The sequence below is a fragment of the Eptesicus fuscus genome, chromosome 9 (genome assembly GCF_027574615.1).
Source record: "Eptesicus fuscus isolate TK198812 chromosome 9, DD_ASM_mEF_20220401, whole genome shotgun sequence".
In the NCBI taxonomy this organism is placed as follows: domain Eukaryota; kingdom Metazoa; phylum Chordata; class Mammalia; order Chiroptera; family Vespertilionidae; genus Eptesicus; species Eptesicus fuscus.
The window spans coordinates 11,551,783-11,573,377 of record NC_072481.1 but is presented as its reverse complement, the minus strand read 5'-3'; positions in this window follow the sequence as shown (position 1 = coordinate 11,573,377).

The following is a 21,595-nucleotide window of genomic DNA, read 5'->3' as shown; positions in this document are numbered from 1 at the left end:
GTAGCTCATGACTGCATGACCTGGTTCTGGAATCAGAAATTGGATTTCCTGTCTCAGTTTCTTAGGATGCTTTCTTCGGTGCTCAAGAGTGGACAGCCCTGAGTAAATACGTCAATGTGGAGAGAAACACTCCCAGTCTCAAGCTGTAGGTGGCTGTAGCTGGCTTAGATGGCGCTGTCTCGGTGTCCCCCACCAGGCCCACGGCAGAAGGCGACTTTCTTTGGAGCCATTTTTCATAAGCAGAAGGGAGACGGTTCTCTCCTACTTGTCCTCGCCACCTGTCACGATTCTGGCTCCTTCCCAGAGTCCCCGTCACTTTTCATTTTTACCTTCAAAAGCGAGCCACTTCTCACATTTTCCAGTGGAAATGCTCTGTCGGTGTTTTTAATCTCCTCTGGCAGGATCTGGCCCAAGAATGGCTCTAATGGAAAGGCTCCGGGGCTTCCTTGTGCACATAAGGGTTAGGTCACTCCTTGGGGACGCCAGTCAAATGGCCCTGTCTTCCCCGGGGTCAGAGTAACAGTGCTTTTTTGGGAGACCAGCTGGAGAGGGTTCTCAAGAGGCATCCTTGAGTAGAAAAGCTGCACACACCTCTTTTCCACCACAAGCGGTTCCTTCTCAATTGTGCGTGACCCCTGGTCGTGAAGGAACTGGCTGAAGGCCTGAGAACCTGGCTGCTCACCGCGTTCAAACCCAAGCTCCACTGCTGACCAGTGTGCAACCTGCCCCTCAATCTGTGGGCCTCAGTTTCCTCCTCTGTAGAATGGGACTAATAGCTGCTCCCTATTAGTAGTTGTGAGGGATGGGCAAAAATGTATAAAACCCCCTGGCACAGTGCGTGGTGCGAGGAGTCCCCTAATAAACGTGGGTTGTTAATAAGCCAGCTTTTAAAGATGAAGTTGTTCGTGTTACTTGCTTTAGTCCTGCTTGCACATCCAAAGCTGTTTTCATGTCTGGTGCAATGAGCGGTTTGCTGCTCTAAGTATTGCCGCTGCTGACATCACTGTAGTGATGCTCATTGATGGGATGCCTCTTTAAGAGATAAATCCTTGCAGGGTAAGTAGTTATTCGTAACTGGAAAAAAAAAAAAAAGAAAGAAAGAAACCCAGATTGCGTTATGTATTTTGCCTGTTTTATGTTTGAAAAATATGGATTAATCTGTCAAAATAAAAAGCGTTTAACCAGTGGGGACACTTGGACTAACTGAGTCTGGATTCTGTAGCTACTCAGGGTATCCTTGGCAACTGTTTAGGCCAGAGCTGAGCTTCCCAGAGCTCTGCTTTCAGGGGGAGGACACCCAGAGGTTATGCTTTCAAAGCTCTCCTGTCTGTCAGCTCCTGTCTGCAGGCAATATGTGCTTTTCAGAGAGCCTGGTGAATTAGAAGGACGAGTGGGCGGCCAGGTTCTTTCCCTTGAATAGCAATATTATACTGTTAAACTAATGTCTGCTTTTGATTTAATAGCTCTCTGGTTAAGAGGGGCCATACAACAGGATCTTAACCCTAGATTAAGAGTAACCTGAACAATTACTCTCTTTGCATCTTTTTTTCCAAAACGATCATTTTTCTATTCAAGAGCCCTCCCTGAAGGAGTTCTGCTACTTGACTAGGCCATTGGTTCCATCAACAACAGTGACCGGATTCTGAACTCTTTTTTCTTTTTCAACATTGAGTATTGGCTGGGAACAGTTTTAGTATAAACTAGTTGCATGTTAGAGTATAGCCTAAGGAAATAATTAGGCACACACACACGAATAAAAGCTTAAGAAATTCATCTCAGCATTACTCACAGTGGGAAAACACTGGAAAGACCTGAAATATCGAGCAATGAAGATGTGGTTAAGGAGATTAGAAAACACCATAAGAGGAGGTTTTATACAGTTATCAAAAATTGCATTTATGGATAATTTTTTTTAATTTTTAATTTTGTTTTTAGAGAAAGAGGGAGAGAGAGAGAAACATTGATCAGTTGGCTCCTGTACCCACCTCAACCAGGGACTGAGCTCACAACCTGGGCATAACCTCGTGCCCTGACCCGTAACCGAACCAGCGACCTTTCGTTGCATGGGACAATGCTCAACCAACTGAACCTCACTCACCAGGCCTGTAAAATTTTTAATGGAAGACACGGAAAAATGCTTATAATCTCAGTAAAAGTAAGACACAAAATTGTATGTGTTTGAACCTGACCTTGACTTAAATTCACAAAGATACATAGACGAAGATGAAAAGGAAGTGTGCCAAGCTGATAATTGTACAAGGGTTGATACTTGGGAGTCGGACTGTGATTTTTATTTTATTCCTTTTATTTTCCCATACTTTCTAATTTTTCACAGTACACATTAAGAACTTCAATGTAAGTAAAAGTGTTATCTAACAAAAGTAAAGACAGAATCTCATTGGTGCGTGGAGGTGAGAGTGGTGGAATGTTTAAGTGGCAGCTGTTGGAGATTAATATTAGCACTTATATAACATCTCATGGGAGGCTTTTAAGGTGCTTTATAGCAACGGAGCTCATTTCCATGCCGTCCCTATGTGGTAGGCAGCAGGAATTATAATGAATTTGGTGTGTGTGTGGGGGGGAAGATACAGAGTGAACATTGCATTTTGTTTCTACACAAATACATGTAGCCCCCAACAGTCACCATCTCTGACTTTCTCATCAGTGCTTCACTGAGGAGGAACGTTTTTCATAGCACCCAAGAGTTGACGGGATTACAGAAAGAGGCGAATGTTAGCTATTGATGCTGCTTTGGAAGTTCAGTAGGTACCTGGCTTTGAATGGAGTTTGTGTCTCTGGCTAGTTGACCCTCAGCTTCTTCAAATGTAAAAAGAAGTGATAAGACTAACATAATATTGGCTGTTAGTCAGGGTAGGGCCTGCCATGCTGCAGTAACAAGTAAATCTGGAACTATCAGAAGCTTAGTCCAGCAAAAATGGATGCTTCGCTCATGCAAAATCTGATGTGCATCATCTGGGCCCTCCTGCACCTGGTGCCTCTCGGATGCAGGTACCTTCCTTCCAGAGTTTCTGTCATCTCAACACGTGGCTTCTAGGGCCACGGAGTCAAGGAAGAGAGGCTAAAAAGCCATGCACGGAGTCCTAAATGTTGTGTTCAGAAATGACACGTGTCTCTTCCACTCACATCACACTGGGGTGATTCCTGGGGCACCTAAACCTATGTGCCTGTGGTGGCTGGTGCCACCCCTCCTTGCCAGGTGGGAGATGGAAGGATGGAAGGCAGAACCCAAACGAGCCACACGAGTTTGCTTCACCACGGGGGGAGTGGATGTTTAGGAGAACACGTGGGCTGCTGAGTGAGCGCTGGCTGTCTCTGCCTCAGTCCTAACATTAATTCTTTTCTGTGTGGTAGGCATTTTAGATGCCGACCCCACTTACCCCTAAACCTTACGAAGTAGTTGCTGCTGTCTCCATTACACAGATGACAAACGGAGCCACAGAGAGGTTGGGCAAAACTTGCCAAAGTCTCACATCTAGTTAGTGATGGAGCCAGGATTTAAAACCAAATAGTCTGACTCCAGAGCCTGAGTTCTTAACCTCTGCTGCCTCCCTAATAGTATCTCTCCTGGAGGGATTTCTGTAAAATTATAGGCAAAGTCAATAAAACATCTGGTCGGCAGTGTCTGAGGTGTAGCAGTCACCCACGAATGGCAGCTATTTCTATTCCTGTTGTTGTCGGCTACCTCAAATCCTTTCTGAGTCAACGCAGGGTATAAATAGATGATTATGTGATAGAGCTTTATTAAAAGGCATCTTTTTTGTCATGGCATCTAGGGCTGCATGAAATACCTTAATATAACCTTGCAGAGAATTACCAAGTAATTGTCATCATATGGAAGTATTTTTGCAAGTCATGCTCATTCTTACCCTGTAATGGCATGAAAGCGAAGTCTACATTTTAATTACCGGCCTGCCATGTCTCATTACTGGTGTCTGCAAGGCTGATCTGAGCAAAGTTTCAGGACCCCACCGTGGTTTATTTTGTATTTGTTGTAATTAAACATTAGCAGTGATCTCGGCCTGTTCTGTAGGTAGTTAAAGCAAAAGGACCGTGCTGTAAAATGTAGCCAGGAATAAATTTGGCGTTGAAGTGACTCCCCAGTGTCTTTCCTGCCGTGAGTTCATTGATATGGCTCCTGCCCTTTCTCAGGAAACGCAGGCGGCAGCCGGAGACAGCCTGATGCGCAGGTGAATGAGCACCACCCTGAGAAAATGAACCGGTGTGGATTCTCTCGATTTGCACAGACCAGTGAAGGCTATCACTGAGGTTGCAGGAGGACTGGGGTGACTCCTGGGGCACCTAAGCCTATGTGCCTGTGGTGGCTGGTGCCACCCCTCCTGGCCGGGTGGGAGATGGAAGGATGGAAGGCAGAATCTTGTACTTGACAAGTATTTCCAACTCTCCCCATCACTGGGAGTGGAAGCATAGCTCCGTTTGATTATTATTATTATTTTTTTACCTTCTTTCAGAAGCTCATTTCCACTGTAGATTGCAGCCCATTGTCTCCCGTCTCCAACAGAAACGATGCCCCGCCCAATCTCTCATTCATTCTGTGCTTACACTTGGGCCGAGATAGAAAGATAAGGAAGGAGACACTGCCCAGCTCCACCACACACCAGTAGATAAATAATAAACTAAGGAAGATAGACTTTCAAGAGCGCTAAATAGAGATGCCCCAGGGGATGCAAAAGAAGGGCAAATAAATTGGAGGATGGGCTAAGGATGCTGAGTCAGTATGTGGATGCCTCCTAGTCCTTTCATACCAATCAGAGTCCACAGGTACTACTGTTCCTAGGAACTAAATAGGTCGGGTTAGTAATGTAATTCCCCAGTATCCCTTTAGCTTCAACTAAGTATTGTTCCATAGGATCTCTGGATTAGGTATTGACACTTTTGTCATTGGAAACTACATCAGTGGATATTGGATAAATTTTTGGCAAGTCTTTAAAAAGAAGTGTTCTTCACCGGAGAGCATTATGCTAAGCGAAATAAGCCAGTTGGAGGAAGATAAATATCACATGATCTCACTCATATGTGGGATATAACGATCAACATAATTTGATGAACAAGAATAGATCCAGAGACAAATGGTGGTGTTGGGGGGGCAGGTTAGAGAGCAACCAAAGGACTTGTATGCATGCATATTAGCATAACCAATGGACACAGACACTGGGGCGGTAGGGGCTTGCCCCGGGTGGGAATGGCTGGGGGCAGGATGGGGGGTGTCAATCGGGGGGAAAAGGAGACATATGTAAAACTTTAGACAATAAAAAAAAAAGTGTTCTTCAAAATAGCATGTATTCTAAGATTATAACTAAACCAAAATGCCTATATATGTGGCCAGCATCCAAGCGGGAATATGCATGATGAAGGTAGTTATTTGGCAGTGGTGACATTATGAATTCATTCTCTATAAAATTTTTTCAGTATTATACCACCTTCAATTTAAAGAGAAAAGAACAAATAAGTATCCTGTTACATCCAAAACATTACGTTTAAAAAAAAAATCAGTGGAAAAAACATCAATGGTAAGGTTCAGAAAGGGAATCTTTAAAAATAACTCAGGAACAGTCACACTTGATGGAAATTCTGACCTTTGGGCAGAGAACTTGAAAGGGGTTTTAAAACTGAAACACATGTTAGGGGAATACAGGAAGCTTTATAAAAGTCCGCAGATCCTGGTCATCAGGAATTTGCTATTGTTATTTTTCAAACATCAGAGCAAAATGAAAACTTTACATTTAAGGAAGAAAAATCCCCCCCCCCCCCCCCCGCCCCATCACACAAATGCCACAAACCAAACCATTTTTCATTTGTTCCTTATACTCTAATATTTGCTCACAGAATTTAACTTCGCTTTAGAGACATTCATGCCATTTCCCCTCCGCAAAAGACTCTAAGTATTTTTACCCAATACTGTATTGTTTTTAAGACTCAAAAAAGAGTTTACTGACTACATTTTAAAACATGATTATTCTGGAACAGTTGTTGACTTGAACTATTTGATCTTCTCTTAAAAGAAAACAATATGGAGATTATAGCTGAAAGAGATGTCAGTCTTTTCATCTCGGACTTGAACAGACACGCGGAAAGGTGCAGGTCACGGGAGGCAGGGACGCTGCAGCAGCGGGCCTTGGCCCTGGGGTTCTCTCTGATGCTGCAGAGCCTTTGATCTGTGAGGCTGACATTCTAGAAAACGGAGCCGAAAGCGGAGGTCTAGCACAGGGTCTGTGCCAGGATCCTCTGGCGATGACGTGTCCTGGTGAAAAGAGGATGCACATATGTGGGGCCATGCTGTGGGGTTCAAGTTCAGGCCCTGCCTCCAGGAAACTACCTGGTCTGTCCAACCTTCCCCAGAGCTTTACCCTTTTAAACCCAAATGCCTTTTTGAAGTGTAAGCTCCTGACCATTTCCTGTTCTGCCCGGATTCGACCTGCAGAGCCGGATTGCACAATCTGAGCCTCCTGCTGGAAGGGCAGCAGCCGGCCTGGCCTGGGCTGTGCTGGGCCAAGGGGAACCACTGAACAAACAGCCATAGGATTGCTGCAGGCCCTGGCCCTGCAGTTGGAGACACAGTGCCATCTAGTGGAGAAGAGAGAAAAGGCCCCTATTACTTTAAAAATATTTTAATTCGTGGAGAACCATTGAAAGAGACCAAAGAAATCAACTGTCTTCTTCCATACCAAAGGAGCTTGAGAATCAGAGAGGGAAATGGGTTTCCTGACGGTCACACAGCCTTGACACGACAGAACCTCGTCACCCGAGCCTCGGCTCAGTGTTCTTTGCACTACACCACAGTGGAGAAACCCTCTGTGATGGCGCAAGGCCAGAGCACATTCAGTTGTCCATCTTCTCCCCCGCCCCCCTGCAAACGTACATCACACTGGGTTACAAGCAGGAGATGCCATGGGTCCCCTGTGCCCTGAGGGGAGAGAAGAGAGCTTGCCAGCCCCGGCCTTTCCCATCCCTTTCCCCTACTCCTTTAGAGCTAAGGAAAATTTTGCACCTTCCTGGTCCCTGGGTACATCCTGGTCCTTCCAGGTCCCCAGGCTCCCCAGATCCCAGAAGAGGTAGGGGTGGGGTGCAGGAGCAGCACCCTTGTTTTCTGTACTCTAGAGCCTGCTGTGACCTTGATTAAAGGGCTCCGCAGCCAGTCTGCAGCTGTGAGGCATTTCCACCGAGCAGACTGTTACCCGGGCTGTGGGGGGAACGCACGCTGCATTATTCAGTGTCGGTGTGAGGGCTGGAGGGAAAGGCGGGAGCCAGCGCCTACCTTCAGCCCCCAAAATAAAATCCTAAATGTTGGCTCGCAGCCTATGCCTGTGCTTTGGGATAAACCTTGGTCTCGTTTCTCGTGGACCTCCTGCAGCAGTGAAAGGATTTACGGGCTTGTTCCTTCCTTCCGCGCCGGGCCTCCCCTCGGCCCCTAGACCGTCGTTCCTGCAGGAAGGGCCAGACGGCCTGCCTTACACGAAGGTCGCTGGCAGAGTCAAAGCCGTGACTGTGACTATGAAGGATGTGCTGCGAACCGTTAAACTCTCCTTTCATTGAATTTCTTTAATGCTGATTAGAGGAAGGGGCACTGTTAGCACCATCTGTTTTTCTACCCGGGGAATCTGACTCAGGGACTTTGTGGACTGGAATGTCCCGAACTGGCTAAGGGTTGACGAAACCTTCAGTGCCCAGGGCACTGGCTGAGTCAGAGCAGCGTCACGTGGGCTGGTTTTCCCCGGGCACACGCGTCTAAGCTCCCTGGTGGCAGAACAGCCTGCCCAGCCAAGCACCGAAGGCCTGTGCCTGGCACCCCGATCAGAGAGCCCACCCCAGGCCAGGCCCTGCTTCCTCCTGCTCCCACGGCCCCTGCACGGCCCCTCCACGGCCCCTCCTCGGCCCTGGCTTGCTCTCCAACATTCTTTCTCCTTCAAAGCACGTGGTTAGAACAGGGCTTTGTCCGTGTGTCCAGGGGTCTGTTGAGCTGTAGAGGCACAGAAGGCCCTGCCTTTCAGCCCAAGCTGTCCCTGGAGAGGGGACCAGAAACAGCATCTTCACGACATAGACCAGATCCTCCCACAGGAGCTGTTATAATTGGGTCGCATTTCTAACCGGAGACCTGGCAGCAAGTGAATCACAGTGACATCCAGCAACACTTCATAAAAGCCAGCATGTCCCCAGACCTCTCTCATCGTCTGCCCCAGGCACATCTCCGACGAGCCTCCGCTTGATTCTGGCAGGGCCTCTGCTCATCACTCCGTGTTCCCGGCCGCGCTGTCCCTCCCGGGCACACCTGCTGGAGCCCTGGCCGTCCCCTCCTGGCCTTGATCTGAGGCGGTTAGTCCCCCAGTTGCTCCACTCTGGCTGGCGCTTCTGCTTTTCTCACCGAATTCCTTTAACTAAAAGACCGTCAAGCATTTTCATATGTCCCCTCTTCCTCTGGCCCCCACATAGACGTTACCCACGCTGTGGCGCGCAGCTCCCCAGATCATCCAAACAGCACCCCCATTGTTGAGACAGGACTGTGGTTAGCACGTAAAGAAAACCCCTACAAAATGCACGTGCAGGTCTGAGCCCCGAAACAGCCTATATAGAACCAATGCATTCTGCCTTAAGGGGAAAGGGCATGCACTTATTCCAAAGGCACTGATTGATTTCTGGGTGCCAGGCGCTCAGGATAGAGCGGAATCCAACAGACAAACACCCACCTGGAAGGAGGGCACACAGGCATTTGTCTCACGAGTAGAGTGACCCTTGTCTCGGGAGGCAGGGAGTCTGAGGAGCTGTTCTAGATGCTTCCAATCACCAGCTACGTCACTTCTCCCTCTCTGATCCAGTCTCCTCACGTGAGTCCCCACCTGCGACCATCTAAAGGTGCTTTGATTTCGTACTCTCCTTATGCTCTGGAATCCTTGGCTTCCCGGCCAAGAGCATAGAGCTCCCTGCCTGTCCTTAAGTGGGGCATTCACGCCACATCCCTCTCTGCCCTCGCAATTCTTTTTCTGCTTTGATTATTCTTTGGTCTTAACAAAGAAAGAAGAGAGAGCAACTCTCCATCAGGCTAACCTGCCCGCCTTCCCCTCTGATTCCCCTGTCCCCTCCTCTCTTCATGCCCACGTGGTCACAAACTCCCTTCTTCCAAGATGTTTGTTGTGAGTGGCACACTCTTTGGGGGTCACGGTGATGTCTTTGAGGGCATCTGCTCCCCTGGGCGTGCTCAAGAAAGCCAGCAGACAGGTCACAGGGAGGGGTTCAGTACAGTTGGTGCAACAGAACCCCTGGAAACCAATTAACAGGCTGAACACCAGAGAAAGGACGGCGGCCAAAGAACAGGCACCCCGCGGTAAACAATTACCAGCGTGGGCAGGGACGGCAATGTAGGTCAGCTCTCAGCCAGGAAATGGTGCTACAAGTGCGAGCGCCGTTCCCTTCTGGCAGCCGCATCCAGCTAAGGGTTTGCTTTCTGTCTTTGGGTGGATGACCACCTGGTTGCTGTGGACCTCTCCCAGGTCTCTGAGACAGCTGGTCTCGGCTCCTCCCTCCCCTGCAAAAGAAAGCGGCTCAGGGGCCTTCTCACATTGACCTTCTGGTTGATGAGAGAGAGAGAGAGAGAGAGAGAGAGAGAGAGAGAGAGAGAGAGAGGAGAGGGCGCGCTAGGTTCTGCTTTATAAACTGGGGCCAGACAGGGAGCATTTGGAGGACACGGGGTGTTTCCTGGCACAGGTGTGGTAGGTTCTTTTGTGTTTGTTTGATTGAGGGGGTACTCACTCAATGGTGCTTGTGAAGATTCGCCTCCTCTAGATGAGTCTCTAGGGCACCCTGAAATTAGGATCATCATCTGAGCTTTAAGGGTGCTTCTGGTGGGAACTTGGTAGAGCAAAAATGGAGACTTGGGGGGTTCTGTGGGTATGAAATGGATCCCCACAAGCCCTTGGTGCCCAGACCCAGAGGCACAGGTGTGTAAGAGCCACTGTGATGGTAAGCCTGCTCACCCATCATGGTCACAGGCGTTGACAGGGTACAGTGCGTCTGCCTTTATTCTCTGCATGGTTCCTCGGAACAGCTTTGGGAAGCAATCAGGCCAGGTGTCAACATCTCTGCTTTGTAGAGAAGGAAACTGAGGCTCAAAGAAGCTCCGGGTGTGGAGAACAGTCCTCCCGGCATGGCTCAACCTATGAACCAGGAGGTCACAGTTCTGTTCCCAATCAGGGCACATGCCTGGGTTGTGGGCTCAATCCCCAGTATGGGGCATGCAGGAGGCAGCTGATCAATGATTCTCTCTCATTGTTGATGTTTTTCTCTCTCTCTGCCTCTCCCTTCCTCTCTGACATCAATTTAAAAATATCCTATATTATAAAAGGCCTGTGGTCATGACGCCTTAATGGCGTCATGACCAAACAATGGGTCAGAGCCGCATGGCGGAGCAGGGCTGCGGCTCTGCGCTGTGAGGCCTGGGGTCACGCCGGTGCGGCGGGTCTGGGTCTCGCGTGATTTTGTGCACTGGGCCTCCAGTGTATATATAAAAGACTGAAGATGGTCTCCTAGTGCTAAGCCAGGGGTCTCCCTGCACCCCCGCCCACTGTGGTGTGTTGGGGTGTCCTCTAAGGCCCTGGGCCAGACGGGGCATTGATGCTCATGAAAGCAGGTTTCCTATATCTCTTGGCAACCTTATTCTAGGAACTACTTTTTACTAGTGTCTCACAGAGGCTGGCCCTGACATCTGGTGTGGTAGGAGAGCTTAGCAACCACTTCTCCTTAAGAGGCCGGAGCCCCAGAACCCTGACAGGCATTTTTCTAGGCAGTTCCTGAGTCTACTTCATCAGGACCTGAGAGGAAGCTGCCTCTGCTCATCATCCTCGGCTTCCCAGGGCAGCAGCCGTGTTTGCCCAGGGCTCCGGGCTCCGCTCTCTGGTCCCCATCCTGGTGCCGCTTGGTTCTGAGGCCTTTTCCTCCCTGCTACACTTGGCCTCAGAATCACGTGCACGTGTTGACCAAACCCAAGGTCCTGTCCTTCACAGTCACTGCGTGGGGAGCTTTGCTGGACTTTCTGCTGGTCGTCTTCTTAGAACAACAAAGAACTATCATCCTCCACTTAGCAACATCAGCCTCCTCCCATGACAAACACCTGCTGACGGCTAGTCATGTAGCATTTCTTAAAATGGCACATGAGAAGGTTTGCAAAAGCAGTTGTTTAGAGTTCCTTAAAAGTTGCCAGCTGAGTTGTCTTCCTAAATTAATACCAGCAGAATCCTACTTGGACTCCTCTCCAACCAGTGGGACTTAATGTAGCGGATGCTGCACACGCCCCGCCCCCCCAATACTGTCTCATGCAGTAAATGCTCGGCACGACACGGCTTCCCCGGCACTCTCCAGGGCCCCGTTACAGAGGGGAAATGGCAGGGATGATGGACTGCATTGGATTTCAGGGTTCCGATGATTCTGTACTGCTTCTGCCTTTTCTTCAAGGACCCTTCTATCATTATAGCTTTTACAAATATATTTTTATTGACTTTTAGAGAGAGGGGAAGGGAGAGGGAGAGAGAGAAACATCAATGTAAGAGTGAAACATTGATTGGCTGCCTCCTGCACACCCCCTATTAAGTAATTGCTTTGTTTTGTTTAAAAAATAGGATCTTGAACAGTTTCATTACAGGGAAGTTGGCACCTATCACGTGCAGGGCCCATTGCTAGGCACCCAGGGGACCACAAAGATGAACGTGTCATGGGCTGCTGTTGAAGAGCCACACGGTGCAGCTGTGCATTGGTCCCCTCCTACCCAGCCCTCTGAGCCTCAGCTCCTGCATTACTTTCCAGAAGCTTCCTCCATCTGTGACTCCATAATATCCTTTAATGTATTCACTCATTCCACAGACACTTACTGAGTGCCTACTATGTGCCAGGCACTGTTTGGACAGCTGTGCTAATCTCCCGATACTGTGGTTTTCTGTGCCGTCTGCCTCCCTGCATGGGACGGGAAGCTCCTGTGGGCAGCGAGCACATTCCCAATGCCTGCAGAAAGCAGCTGCTCAATAAATGTCTGCGGAACAAATGAAGAGAGAGAAATGACAACAATATAAGATGGGTAGTTACTCAAACAAAAATTATCATTTATATATATACTAGAGGCCCAGTGCATGAGCTTCATGCACTCAGGGGTGTCACTCAGCCTGGCCTGTGCCCTCTTGCAGTCCGGGAGCCCTCGAGGAATGTCTGACTGACGGGGAGCAGGCCTAAGCCATCAGTCGGACATCTTTAGTGCTGCTGCGGAGGTGGGAGAGGTTCCTGCCACCACCACTGTGCTCACCAGCTGTGAGCCTGGCTTTTGGGCTTCTGGCTGAGCGGCGCTCCCTCTATGGGAGCACACTGACCACCAGGGGGCAGCTCCTGCATTGAGTGTCTGCCCCCTGATGGTCATTCCAGGTCAGAGCGACCAGTTGGTCCACCATTTGGTAAATTTGCATATTACCCTTTTGTTATACAAAACATCCTTCATAGACAGGACTTCTTCATCGGACTCTTCACTACACCCCCTGTTGAAGCAGTCATTTCCATTTGCAGGCAGGAAGCCTGAGGCTTGGGCAAAGCATGACCCACCAGGTATAGAACATGGGACTTTGGGTGCCAAATCCCATGCTCTCTGTCTTCTACACAAGAGTGTTTCTTCTATGGGAACTGGAGGGGATGATGCGTTGGGGAAAGCTGGGGAAGGAAGAGGTCACCCGAGAGACGGGGCCTGAAGCTGGAACTGACAGCAGGGCTGGGGTTGGCAAGGAGGAAGTCCAAGCAGAGATTTGAGAACCCAGGGCAGCCACTGGTCTTCCCTGTTGAGACTGAGAGGAAGAGACTCGCAGACCACGGGTGTTGGAAGGGACCCTGACATGACCTAGCCCAGCCCAGCAGTTCCCAGCCTGGCTGACCCTTAGTGTTTCGGGTGTCGGGGGAGATCTAAAGCGGCAGTTCCCAGGCTCCAACCCCAGACACTGGGGCAGATCTTCTTAAAAAGCTCCAGAGAATTTTGGATGCTGAGGTCCCCTTTAGAAAAATTATTCAATTTTTGCCTATTGGACACAGTCTTAGAGTTCAAAGCCATTTGGGAGGCATTACCGGCTGTGCTGAGTCAAAGATTTGTCCGTGATAGGCTGTGTTCTCCCCAGTGCTTGCAGCCTTGTCCTCGTCTGCCATCTGCACACCCCGCCCCCATCCCCCCTTTGCACACTGGTCTTCCCACTCTGTCCCAAACTGAAGAGACAGCCTTTGGGGTTGACTGCTCCAGTGTTCGGTGATTTATTCTCTCTTGAGCAGATGGCCCCCACCTTGGACTTCCTGGAGGTGGGACTGAGGAATCTAGACTGGTTGGTACAGAGGCCGTGGCTGGCCCAGCCTAGTGGGGGGTGATGTGAGCAGTGGAGCACAGCCTGAAGAGCCAGCACCAAGGCCACGAGCGTTTCCGCAAGCCCAGCGTTCAGTGTCTCCTCAGTGGCCCCTTTCTAGTCAATGTCATGGGTGGCAAATGCTCTCTGCAGAGTGGCCTGATTTCCTATGCCCCCAGACTGGCCTTTGCCCCAATCTGCCTCTTGTCGCTCCTCCGCCCTCTTCTTACCCCCCCATGAAAAGGCATGAGAAGACACTGATGTGGTGGCCCAGGTGCCCAGACGAAATGCGCGTGGCTTTGACCAGACTCTCTGAAGTGGAGCCTTCAGACAACCTCCCAAGACTGCTTGTTGCAGATCAATAGGAGTAGTTTCTGCCACTATTGTGCTTAGTTGGTTTCAGACTTTTGTCAAATGAGGTAAAAGACAAGCAGAACACTTACCACATATGGTGTTTTTTTATTTACACGCCTCTTCCCACTAGATTGGAAATTGCTTGAAAGCAAAGACCTATCTGATTCATCTTTATGCCCCATTTCTGGTGCCTGTACTTGTTCAGTTTGCTGGCTCAATAAAACGATATATATTTAAGTAAGACTTGATTCATAAAAAAATCCCACATGCATACAGTTCAGTTCATGACTATACGCATTTTTAAAATGCAACGCTTGTATCGATTATGATGCATACATCAACACATATGAATATGAAGACAAAGGCATTTCTCAGACCCCCATCAGTCCCCACTTTTCCTTGGCTTTAAGTGGAATAGAGTGTCCCAGATTATGACAGCAAATTAACTGCACTTTGAGCTTTTTATATTAATATTTTAAAATATGTAAAAAGACATGTAAAAATGTTAATATTTACTAGCAATCAAAGACATGCAAAAATACACTTTCACTTTCTATTTCCCACCAACAAAAGGAAAATTATAACAGGCAGCCACCTCCAAACTGAAGATGCTGCAATGGAACTCTTTGCTACATAATTCTTTGAAAAGCAAAGCAAAATCCACAACGTGTTTTATTTCATTTGACCTACCTATCCGATCCCTGCAAATTGTCCTAAAGAAATAATTCAAAGATGCAAAAAGTTACATAAATTTAGATTTCAGCATTGATTTCTATAGCAAAAAAAACCCAGAAACATGTAAATGTGCCATAAAAGGGGAATAGTTTAATAAATTACAGTATAACATGTTGAAAAATTGCTGTCCTAAAATAATTATGAAGACTGTAGAAATTTGGAAAAAGAATATAAAACTGCTGTGTATGCTAGGATGACAAATGTTAAAAATAGGCATGTGTGCCTCCTGGCAAGAAAGCCATGTGCAAAATAAACTTAATATTTCAGAACGAAATAATATATGCCAAAGTATTAACGACAGCGATCTCTGACTGAAAGGACTATGGATGGTTTTTATTCTCCTCTTCAATCTTCTCTATATTTTCCATTTAAATGGAAAAAGAATGTATTTGGTTTATGGGGCAGATTGTAGTGCAATCTGTAAGCGCGAGCCTCTTCTGCCTGGAAGAGCAGTCTGTGATGATGATGCGTATTATGAGTTGGCATTTACTTTAGCACTGTTTTATAGTTAAATGAGGTATTGCTTTTTTTAAATAAATGAATTATAGACCCAGAAGCTGACTGCTTCTCACGACATCTGTGGCGGGCACTCTGGTCGGTGCCTCTCACTTGGATTATAGAAGTAAGGGCCTCTGCTTGGTCTCCCATCCCCTACCCTTGCCTATTCTCAGCACAGCAGCCAGCGTGCTGATGTGGGCACACATGTGGGCACCCTGCAGCGGCTCCCCATTGGTGCCTACAAGGCGTGTAACCTGTCTCCCCGCCCCCACCTCTGACAGCCCCACCCTCCCGAGCTCCAGCCACTGGCCACCTGCCTCTCTGCTAACAGGCCAGAGGTGCTCCCCACTTAGGGCCTTTGCGTCCCCTCTGCCAGGGACCCACTCCCCTCCCCACCCCCAGCCCCGCCTCCACACAGCTGCCTCTCTGACCGGCCTCAAGTTCTCCACTCAGATGTTACTTTGTCAATCAGGTCTGCCTCCACCACCCAGGTAAGGTCTCCTCCCACCTCCACCTGCCCCCACGCTCTCCAGATCCCCCTTGCCAGGCTCTGCGTTTCTGTTTTGCTTTGCATGTATCCCTTTTGCTCACAGCATGTTCTTCATTATGTGTAGTGTTTCTTTTCTGTCTCCCCACATTAGAATGTGACCTCCATGTAGGCAGGGATCTGGGGCCAGCTCTGTCCATGGATAGACCTCACATGAGCCTGGCATGTAGGTGCTAAATATGGATTTGTTGAATGGATTGGTTACAGATTATTTGAATCGGATGAGGGCCTGCTGGGGACTCTGTTAAGAAGGAAAAGAGCGAGCTGAGGCCCAGGCCTTGGTTTGGGAAACAAACAAACACTCTACAGTCTGGAACCATTGACGCCTGTTCTGTTTTTTGTTGTTTTTGTTTGTTTGTTTTTTAAATATATTTTTATTGATTTCAGAGAAGAAGGGGGAGAGAGAGAGAGAGAGAGAGAGAGATAGAAAAACATCATTGATAGGCTGCCCCCTGCACGCCCCCTACTGGGGATTGAGCACACAACCCGGGCACATGCCCCTGACCGGAATCAAACCAGGGACCCTTCAGTCCACAGGTTGACACTCTATCTACTGAGCCAAACCAGCTAGGGCTGGTCTGTTTTTGTTTTTTGTTTTAATTAATTTTTTACAGAGAGGAAGGGAGAGGGATAGAGAGTTAGAAACATCGATGAGAGAGAAACATCCATCAGCTGCCTCCTGCACACCCCCTACTGGGGATGTGCCCGCAACCAAGGTACATGCCCTGGACCGGAATCGAACCTGAGACCCTTCAGTCCGCAGGCCGACGCTCTGTCCACTGAGCCAAACCAGTCAGAGCAGGCTGGTCTGTTTTGACACTGCAGTATCCCAGGGCTGATGCAGGCGATTTCCAGTCTGTATTTCCCAGTTGGGAGAGTGAGAGTTGCCTCCATGCTCCCATGGCATGTCTGCAGAGGCTGGCCACTGCTGTCCTCAGGGCTGGGGCCAGAGCAGACCCAGGCTGCCTGTCGGCGGTACTCCAGCCAGAGAGGACCCGTGATCCCCACCTCTCCGTCAGAGGACAGATGTCAGAGGCGGTTCTCAGCCGGTCACAAGCAGGACCACGGCCCGACTGCACAGATGTCCTCATTGTAAAGAACTGGTGGGCATGACAATTATGAAACTAGGAGCTTTGTTAGTTAGGCCAAAGGACAGTGGTTTTGTTTGTCCTCCAATGAAAAAAAAATGCATCTGAAATCGGCTGCCGGGTTGGAATGACTAGAAGGAGGCAGGGGAGGAGGGGAGAGGGAGATATGAACAATGTGTCAATTCACTGGAACAAGGATTTCTTTTCAAGTGACCTTGGTCAGTACTCATACGGGGAGAGGTAGACGGTAATTGATTTTGTTTAACCTACACATTAAGTGCAACAGCGACCTTCTTAGTTGCATCTCTTCTTAAAGCGATGAGTAGCTTTGGGATTCTCCGTGTGCCTTGTCCAAGCTCACTCATGCATTTCCTTTCTGTGGAGGGAAACTCCTGGGAGCGCCGCTCCCCGCCCACCGTGTGTGTCTGGTTTCTGTCGTGTTTCGTTTGTTTTTTCAGAAACAGTCCACCCTGGTGACGTGGTCAGCTGAGTCCACTTGAGTACATCCCACCGCATCAAACTCCTTGCTCTTCTTTCCCCCTTAAGAAAATAGATTCTGCCCTAACTGGTTTGGCTCAGTGGATAGAGCGTCAGCCTGCGGACTGAAGGGTCCCGGGTTCGATTCTGGTCAAGGGCATGTACCTTGGTTGCGGGCACATCCCCAGTAGGAGGTGTGCAGGAGGCAGCTGATCGATGTTTCTCTCTCATCGATGTTTCTAACTCTCTATCCCTCTCTGTTCCTCTCTGTAAAAAATCAATAAAATATATTTAAAAAAAGAAAATAGATTCTCCTGACTGGCATGGTCAGTGGTTGAATGTCGACCTATGAACCAGGAGGTCACGGTGTGATTCCCGGGCAGGGCACATGCCTGGGTTGTGGGCTCGATCCCCAGTGTGGGGTGTGCAGGAGGCAGCCAATCAATGATTCTCTCTCATCAATGATGTTTCTCTCTCTCTCTCCCTTCCTCTCTGAAATCAATCCTACCTAATAATAGACAAATATGCAAATTGACCATACATTCGCTATGCCCATGATTGGCCAGGAGGCGCGGGGGGGCGGGACTTGGGGTGGCCGGGGTGGCCGATTGGGCCGGCGGTGGTGCGAGCTCAGCATCTGCGCCATGGCTGTGCTGCGACACAGAAGGGGCCTCTGGGGCAGCGAGCTCACGTCCCGCCGCAGACCATCAAAAGCGGGGGAGCTGGGTGCCTGTCCGCTCTGGCACCAGGCCTTTCAGAAGCCTCCGGCTGGGCCTCTAGTAAAAATATATTTTTAAAAAAGAAAAAGAAAATTCTATGTCCCATGACATCTATGACTCCCACCCTGGCTCCTGCCACCAGCATCTCCCTGGTTACTGTCCACGCAGCAATTGGTCTTCCATCTTCCCCTCTGACCCCACAGCCCACTCGGCAGGGCAGCAGGGTCACAGAATGAGGCTTGCTTAGTCACACCGGTTGGTGGCTGTCACATCAGTCGTTCAGCCTCTTTGGAGAGGAGTTAAGCGGCTCCAGAAAGACCTGCGGAGCTCTGTTCTTCCACCGCGGCCGCTCAGGAGCGCGGCTGCTTCCCGGGCTGTTTGAAGGTGGAGGAACGCAGAGGGGCGTCAGAGAGGACTGGTAGAAACTGCCCAGATCAGGAAAGGAAAATGTCATCCCCAGCGGAGACACAGAATAAAACAGCCAATTTTATTTTTATAATGTGAGCGACTGTCTTGTACGTCGATGAGTCACCGAAAGTCTGCTCCCCTCGGATTGCGAACTCCCCCGCGGTGGCCTCTGCCCTCCTCTGCGGATACGGATACGGATACGGCGGGGTTTGGCTGGGTCTGGTTTCAGGGAAACAGCTCCCAAACTTCTCATCGTGTGGTGGTGTGTTGCCCCGATGCTCCTGCTTCACTCTCAGAAGGATTTCCGAACTCATGCTCGAGTCAAATAATCTCGTTTCCTCGCCACTTCTGTTCAAAAGGTAGAAGAGTAGATCCTCTTATCATATAAAAGGCTCCTCTAAAATATACCCCGAAGCGCAGAAACCTGTGCACCCTTTTATCTCAATGTATTGTGAAGGCCTTTATGTCTCAATTTAATATAAAACATTCTGGAGAGAGGGACTCTTTTTGCCTCTTGGGACAGGGCTGCATTTGACATTGAAACCCACTGGAAAGGGCAGAAAAGCGCATGAACCGAAGCAGAGTTTCGTTCGTGGGATGCCTGCCTTTGTCCTGCCCGATAGTGATCAGTCACCAGACCACTGGCTTTGGGGCTTGTCTGAGCTGCTTTGTCTGTGCGGTACTTTATGTGGGAGCTCTGGGTGGCTGCTGGCCCAGGGTCATGTTCACAGGCCGCCTCTTCGGCAGGGCTGCTCCGGCCTGACGGCTGTTGGCTGGGTCCCCAGGTACTTTCAGGGCAAGGACTGTTGTTAGAACCACCTGCCATCTGTCGGTGAAAATGTTTTGGATTCTAAATGATGAGTCACTCACTTCTCCTGCTGTTCCTTCTGCCGCCGGGACTAATTTGCCTCTTGGACTCCATCGGGGGATATACTGGCAGACCTTGCCATGAAGCTTTGTCCTATGCAAGGTTCACATCCCTCAGGAGCCGTCTTCCTAGCGCCATCGCTAGAAACCGTGGCGAGAGTGGCCTTTGCATTTCCACGAGGTGGGGAGAGGACACCGCGGCCATCCAGCCCGAGCCTCACTTGGGTCCTGCAGGGAGAGCGCCCAAGTGGCCGACTTCAGAGTCTAGGGTGGTTCCACGTTTTCTTGCCCATGGTCTCTTGCTAGGGTGCCAATGGCCAATCACTAAGTGTGGCCTAACCCTCCAGCACTGTTGGTTAAATGAATGACTAGGGTCTGGGATTAAGGTGGGTAAGGCAGACCTACCCAGGGCCACCAAGAGGCGTGCACTGGGCCCGGCTTAGCCCCTTAGGCCACAGCCCCTAATTGGCAATGCCACATGCAGAGCCGACAAGGACTCTGAAATCCTGAGATAGTCTGCTCTCACCAACCTCAAGGAGAGCGTGGGGTGATTTCCAGGAGAAACTCATAGATTCTCCATGCAGACAAGCTTCGTGCTGTGATAGAAGCTGACAGCAAGAGTTTTGGGAGCATCTGGGGGGGTCTGGGGATGAGGACTTGGAACAGAGCCAAGCGCTTTACCAAGGAGAAAACTGAAGGTCAGGTTGACAACGCCCTTTGTCCACCAGAGTGTGGCAACCGGAGTCTTGGGCTAAAATAGAAGATGCACTTCTCCATCGACTCAGTTTCACACAAATGGGTTTTATTGTTAGAATCATCATCGTTTGTCCAAAACAAAAGTTTATTAAGCTGGTTCACATCTAGCTTCATTCATATATCTTAAAATATTTCTATGCTTCCTGCCTTCCATTATTTTTCACCACCCCAAAAACTCTAAGCTAAATAGCAGCAGCAAACCCCTAAATGCGGAAGGCTCTAACTGCTTCGAGCATGCCCCGTTTCACTGAAGTCTTCTCAAGATTTCCTGCCTGGAGAAATTACCGAGTCCCAGGTGGGTGGCATTTTATTCTTACCACAGAGTAGGTGTGATTTCGTGGGAGGCGGGAGGCGCTTCCACTCCCCCCCACCTCCACCTCCGCCCGAATGCTAGATCAAAGGCACAGTTGTGTCCGGGAGTCCTGGGTGGGAGGTGAAACCCCTGGACTGCAGGCACCAGGCTCCAGCCACTGGTCGGTGATTGGGAGACCTGGCCAGTTGCACGGGCTGCCTCAGGCACTGCAGCCCCAGCTGACCTTTGCAGTCAGAGGAGCTGCTGACCAAACCCTGATGGTCTTAGGAAATGTTGCCACCTATTCTAGATGGTTCGGGTGGTGTGGGGTGCGGTTAGGACAAGGCGAGCCTTCTTTGGCAGAAGTGATGATGGTGCTGATCTCAGCGGCTAAGTATCGATTTGCTGGAGGTCACGTTTCCAACCACATTTCTTATCGATGCCCAAGAAGCCCTTGTTGTGGAAGCAGCAACAATGACATGCTTCTAGAACGCCTGCCTTCTATGCGTGCATGTCAGTTCTCAGGGCTTCACGGTGGCCAGGCTGGGGAGGGGGAGGGGGCGGGGGACAAGTTTCCCTACTCTGAGGAGTGATTTGGCCATAAAGGGGACCCAGATGAGACGTGGGAGTCTTGCTAAACTAGCAATACCAGAGAACTTTGGCAAACTGTCCGTGTCACCACTCAGAGTTGGAAAAATAAGACTTTGTGGCTTTAACACAGCTACAGGCTAAGGCGGTCAGAGGTGCTTCATGCCAATCAGCCAGACACTGGGACACATGGTCTCTCCGCACAGGCACAGCATGTGACACGGAACCCAGGTGCCCACGCCCTGCGGGGGATTCTAAGTCAGAGAACAGGGGCACCACTGGAGCCTCTGTGGTTGAAGAAGGCGAGACACTGAAACTGGGGGATAAAGCAGTGCATCCACACCCCGATAAACGGGGGGGAGGGGGGGGGTTAGTACAAACCTGTAGACTTGTAGGTTTATACAATTACAAAACCAAAGACTCATCACTGACTAAGAAAGTCAGATCACACGGGCTTTTCTCAGCTTTGGAAGAATTCTGCACTCAGAGAGTAGCTGCCACAAGATGTTAACCCTGGTCAGTCTCTGTTTCAAGGCAGCTACCGGCTCATCTACTGGCGATTTGCTTTCCAACTCTCAGGCTGTTTGGACAATGGATGTAGTGGGAGAGCTGTACTAGCAGAAGACCCGTTCTTTCCTCTGCAGCCACCTCACACAAACCGAAACCCCGGGAGTCTAGCCACCGGAGCCCAGCGGAGGGGCTGCTTCCGACTCAGGTCACCACCTGTTTCTTAAAATACTTGCAAGAAAGACAAATGCCAGTTGGACATTTCCTGAACCCTGGTTATTTACCAGACTAGAATCCTCTCTGGGAAGTGTTTAATCCTGCATCAAATACAGAAGGGCAAACCATTGGCTGAGAGAGAGAGGGGGGGGGGGGAGCGG